The sequence below is a fragment of the Miscanthus floridulus genome, chromosome 9, assembly GCF_019320115.1.
Source record: "Miscanthus floridulus cultivar M001 chromosome 9, ASM1932011v1, whole genome shotgun sequence".
NCBI lineage: Eukaryota > Viridiplantae > Streptophyta > Magnoliopsida > Poales > Poaceae > Miscanthus > Miscanthus floridulus.
The window spans coordinates 35,105,797-35,111,537 of NC_089588.1; the positions used below are offsets into that span (position 1 = coordinate 35,105,797).

The 5,741-nt window shown below is 42.5% G+C and overlaps 1 non-coding gene across 1 annotated transcript; it reads right to left on the reverse strand.

The window, feature by feature from the left end:
• Positions 1 to 5,254: 5,254 nt before the first annotated feature.
• Positions 5,255 to 5,363, reverse strand: LOC136484441 (small nucleolar RNA R71). Its single transcript, XR_010765961.1, has one exon. It is a non-coding gene; the product is annotated as a small nucleolar RNA R71 (small nucleolar RNA).
• Between the last annotated feature and the right edge of the window lie 378 nt (positions 5,364 to 5,741).

Below are 5,741 nucleotides of genomic sequence, written 5' to 3' on the forward strand. Positions count from 1 at the left end.
GGCGTCCCTCCGACAGGTGCTGGGTCGCGAGTCTCCTCGCGGAGGTGGAGTACGCCGAGCCAGTCGGCGATGAAGTCTAGGCTTCCGAAGAGGAAGGCCTAGGATGGCTCGAAGATGGGTGGAACCAGCATCCCAGCGGGTGAGAGTGCGGGGAACTCCAGCGAGCCAAAGCAAATCGTATTGCCCGAGCCCACCACGGCAAGGGTGGCAGAAAAGTGGGCCATCCGATGACCAAAAAGTGTTGAACGTACAGCGAGCTCCCCACGGACGGTGCCAACTGTCGGTGCAGAATGTGACCAACTAGTGAATATTTATAGTTTTGTTGTACATTGTGATCGGAGGTGGCCTAGCACTCAATGACACAGGATTTATACTGGTTCAGGCAACGTGCCCTATGTCTAGTCGGGGTCGGTCGGCGACGTTATTCCTGAGCCCAGGTGCTCAAAGTCTGTAGTGGGGTTACAAACGAGAAGGAGAAAGATGGGGTGTGCAAGAGGCCCAGTCGGCTCTGACTGGAAGGGCTGAGAGCAACTAGAACTAAGCTATGAGCTAAGTGTTCAAGCGTGAGCTTGAGGTCCGAACCTGGTGGTTCTGTGGTTTGTGAGCTATTGGACTAATGAATCTAAAGGAACTGAGCTTGAATGAAATTAGTCTTTTTCATTGGAGGGAGCACATCCCCTTTTATAGATGAAGGGGATGGCTTTATAGGTGGGAGGGAGAGGGTACAGATGCTTTTGAGTCTTGTTGCCCATGTCGAAGAGGATGGGATAATGGTAGGAGCCCACAACACTGTTGATGTCACTGTAGAATGTCAGGTGCACGTGGGAGGTTATGTTGCCTTCTTTAGGAAGGGTTGATGTCGGTACTTGCAAAATACTGCTTGCCCGGAGGCATGTGAGGAGTCTCACCACATTTACCGGGTGTGGTGAATCCTGGCGTCTACAACACTATTGGTGCCCAGAGGCATGTGAGGGGCTTTTTGCCATGCGGGAGCTCAATGGCACCTACAATACTATAGGGATAAATGTCGGCGCCTACAATACTGTATATGTCAGGGTGGTTGTGGAGCACTATTCCCAAAGGTGTTCACGGTATGGTCCCTGTACCATAGTTTGACTCATGTGATGCTTTCTCCGTTCATCCCTGGACCCTTCTGAGCGGGCGTCCCTGGTCGGATGGCCCCAGTCAGCTTCGGTTGCGCTAGTTGGAGAAGAGGGGCAAGCAGGGCTCTTACGTACCCTAATCGGAGAGACATGGGTTGGAGTCAGAAGTAGGGCTCGGGGCAGGCCTTCCGATTGGAGAGGCCATTCGGAGGCCACTGGAGCCTAGAGCGAGTGCTCCGGTCGGATAGGTTGGCTGCCAGGTCGTCCCTTTGCCCTGTTGTTTTTTAGACTCTTGGGTCGACCCTTGGCGTGGAAGCACCACGAGGATCCTATTTGGAAGGATTAATATTAGATTTGGTTATTCAAATTTTGATTACAAGGACATAGTGATCACAATGCACCTAGAATGGAATTTGATTTTCTTTGCTTGGGAGGATGGAACAATCATCGCATATAACATGGACCACAAAAAAGTTCATGTCATCCCTGTCTGTGTCTTTCGGTATGGTAGACGTACCGTTAAGAAAGAGTTCATCTGCAGACCATACTATCTTCCTTATGTTCCCTTGTTCTTGGATTCATTAGCAGAGCAGTAAATAAAGCAACATTTGATGTATCTCTCTGTCATGCATTTTAAATGGACTAATGTTGTTTCCTTGTTTATGGACATGTTAATTTCCTCAATGATGGATGTTGTCATTATTTCAGCTAAACTAGTGTGCCATCTTTGTTTTGTTTGCAAATTAAATTATTTGTTTGGTGTGCACATGTGTTACGGTGGTGTTATAGCTCCCATTGCCATTTCATCCATTAATTCAGCTGTAGTACAATACTTATATTGATTTCTAATGTCATGGGTACATGGGGTATGCTGATGAGGGCACTCCAAAATACACAAAAATGACACTTCAAAAGCACTACAATGCACCCACCATATTGTACTACTAGGCTATGCTACTATTAAGTTAGCTAAACCTAAAATCATAAACAACACAGTAACAAGCATCATAAGAAGATGAGAAAAACTATGGAGGATACAGTCAGACGTGTTCAAATGTACAGAGGTTAGATATTCTTACGTGTGCAATAACATTTCAACACCAATGGCTCCTCTGCTCTGCATTAGACGGAGGCGAGACTTACGGTCAGACTTTCTTAAGTGTGCAATAACATTTCAACACTAATGGCTCCTCTACTCTGCATTACACTGAGGCGAGACTTGCTCCTCGCTACAAAATTCTTGCAAGTTCAACAAAGATTGACAAAGACACCAAGGCAACAAAAAACAAATAGAAACCAGACAACTTGAGATACACCGCGCTCAACAGATTGTAAGTGCGAGACTTGCCCCTGGTGCTAAAATTGTTATGGTTGTCACATGTACCTTCTTTAGATTTGTTTCCTTTTGGGAGCCACATAGGTATTCAAATTTACTACGCACGCAAGAAAGTCTCAGGATCGTAAATCTGACCGGGCCAGACACATCTCATGTTATACATAGAAACCTATTTCGTATGAGTACTTTTGTTGAATCCTTAAAGGGAACAAATAAAATTGAAACAAAACAATAGAAAAGCAAAAGCAAAAATAATATTCTAGACTTGTTCAAATGAACTCCTCGCTACATAGTTCTTTCAATTTCAAAAAAAATTATCAAAGACACAAGTTGGCTTCAATAGAGATCAAAGGCACTCATGAATGTTTAGCATATTATAGATCAGATCAAAGACAACTAGAAAGAAATCTATAGCAAAAAGCAACCAACAGGGGCTACAAACCAACTACAAAATAACCAAAAGACCTGAGCTGCACCATGCTCAACAGAGTTTAACCCATCTAACGCCTTGTTTGGATGCGCATGTATTCATCTCAATCCACATGTGTTGAAGTGGATTGGATATGAATTAAACTAAATTACATTCCATTCCACTCCAACACATGTGGATTGAAGTGGATACACATGCATCCAAACAAGAATATCCATGAATTCATGTCAACCCACATGTGTTGAAGTGGATTGGAGTGGAATTAAACTAAATTCCATCTCATTCCACTCCAACACATGTGGATTGATGTGGATACCCATGCATCAAAACAAGTCCTGATACAAAGTTCAACAAAAGATAACACCAACATGCAAATAAGATTTCACATATTTTGCAAGGGTGTCCCGCAGATCAAACTTATTCATGACTACTAATACTACTGATATGTCCCATAGATCAGGGGTCAAGGTTGGCATGCAGGATCTCGTCCATGTCCACCTTTAGTAAGACGGCGTTGGCAGCCGGCTCAAAACTCTCAATAGGATCGGCGATGACATCGTCCATCGAACGTGGTAGAAAACAATGCTCCACCACTCCGAGGTTCACCGTTGTGCCAATCTAAAGCCAGAGCCATGGTATCCCCCTAAGGCATCAAACCCTGATAAGTCATTTGAGAAGACAGAAACCCTAATCATCCTTGGAGCTCGACCATATCTAGGGCATAGCTAGTTAGGCTTCATCTAGAGGGAGGCAAGCATGCTTCACTTGGATTCTCGATCGTGTCAAGAGCGTGGTTTGGTATAATCTTTGTAACCCCTCTCTTTTGTATCTCCATTACTTTTATATGTTTGCTATAATTGTATGACAATATTACTATTCATCTCATTCTTGTTCTTCGTTATAATGTTCAAGATTTACTTTCGTTATATGCTTAGTATAGTTGGATTATCATCATATTCATGCATAAGTTTGTATAGCGCTCACTCTACGGTACCATGGGTGAGTGGTCAACATTGTGTAAGCATGGTGCTTATATGTTGATTACCTGCGGATACACCCTATATTCTAGGTCATGTGGTAGATCATGGATGTGACACTCTCGTTGAGTCCATTGTAGTCCACTCCCCGAATATAGGTATGCACGTAGGATCCAGTTACAAAGGAAGACAAGCTCTATTCTTAATCTTCCTTAGTAATATCCCTTATATGTAGATATGAAGTTGATCTTAACCATGATTACTAAGTATAATTGCACTAATCAATGTATGCTTTGACTGTAATTGAGAATGACTTAGGAAATATCTCTTTAATATTCCACTTAACCATGCTAATGCCATAGAAAGGAGTACTTAAGTGATTCATCATTATCATCGATCAATACTTATCATATTTATATATATATATATATATATAATATACATATATATATTATCCTATGACTTACCCCTGTTATGAGTAGAATGTTGGTTAAGGTTTTACTTCTCCATCAATTGTATAAGTTATCAGTACATGTCCTCGGCAGACCTTTCCTGTGGTAAAATTATAAATAATGATAACTGGAACACTCTCAGGTGAAGTGCTACAATGGTATATCATCTGTGCGCTTGTAGATCTCTTTCATATATTTATTCCTTCAAATCATAAGTAATTACCAACCAGCATTTCTAGCGTTGTTGCTAGAGATTAAATTCATAACCTTGTTCTTAGTAGCGATGTTAAGAAATGTCGACAAGCATTTCTAGCGCCATTGCTAGGGAAGGTAGCTAGGCAAAGGAAGTATTGATAAACTTATTGATGTGATCAAGGTAACCATTGACCTCTGCTCAAACAGGCTTACCCTTGTTCTATCTACTTTTGTATCTTATGTAGGGTAATGTATGACTAGTTTTGACCTTCTAACAAACTACATTCATAATCCAGAATCATTTCTTAAGAGAACTAATGCTAAACTCAAGAAAGTTTTAGCTTTAGAGTTGGAAGACAACCAGATAAGGCAAAGCTAAACACCAGAATTTGAAGCCATGGCTAACAAGGCTCTTCGTGAATTCTTTGCTCCAACTACAGCCAACATCTGTACTAGACCAACAGTTGATGTTGGAGATAATGGATTCGAGCTCAAGCCAGCTCTCATCAACATGGTGCAAGCTAGCCAGCTTTGTGGGAAGGCACATGAAGATGCGAGTGCTCATCTCCAACACTTTCTAGAGATCTGCATCACCTTCACCTTCAAAGGAGTTACAAAAGATGCCATACTACATCACCTCTTCCCATTCTCACTCTTGGGGAAGGCAAACTAGTGGTTCTACTCCAACAAAGATAGAAACACTACATGGGATAACTGTTCCACTACCTTCCTAGCCAAGTTCTTTCCCATAGGCAAGACCAATGCTCTGTGTGGGAGAATTTCAAGTTTTTAGTAGCAACATGATGAATCTATCCCTAAGGCATGTGAACGCTTTCAAGACTACATATCAGAATGTCCTCATCATGGGATGGAGAATTGGCTGCTCATGTAGACTTTCTACCATAGGTTGACCAATAGTACCCATGAGACTATAGATGCTACTGCTGGAGGTGCATTCCTGCCACTCACCATACCAGCTGCAACAGCTCTTGTGGAGAAGATGGCCTCCAACCAAGGCTAGAATGAAGAACGAGTTCAAACCCACAATAGAAGTGGAGGTATGCATCAACTCAAGGAGGTAGACATGCTATCCGCCAAGATGAACCTTCTGATGAGGAAGCTTGAAGATCGAGCCAATGAGAATCAAGAAGTTATGCACATTCATGATTCCCACATGATATGTGAAGAGTGTGGAAACACTTGGCATTCAGGGAACAACTGTCCTGAAACCCATGAGGACGTGAACTT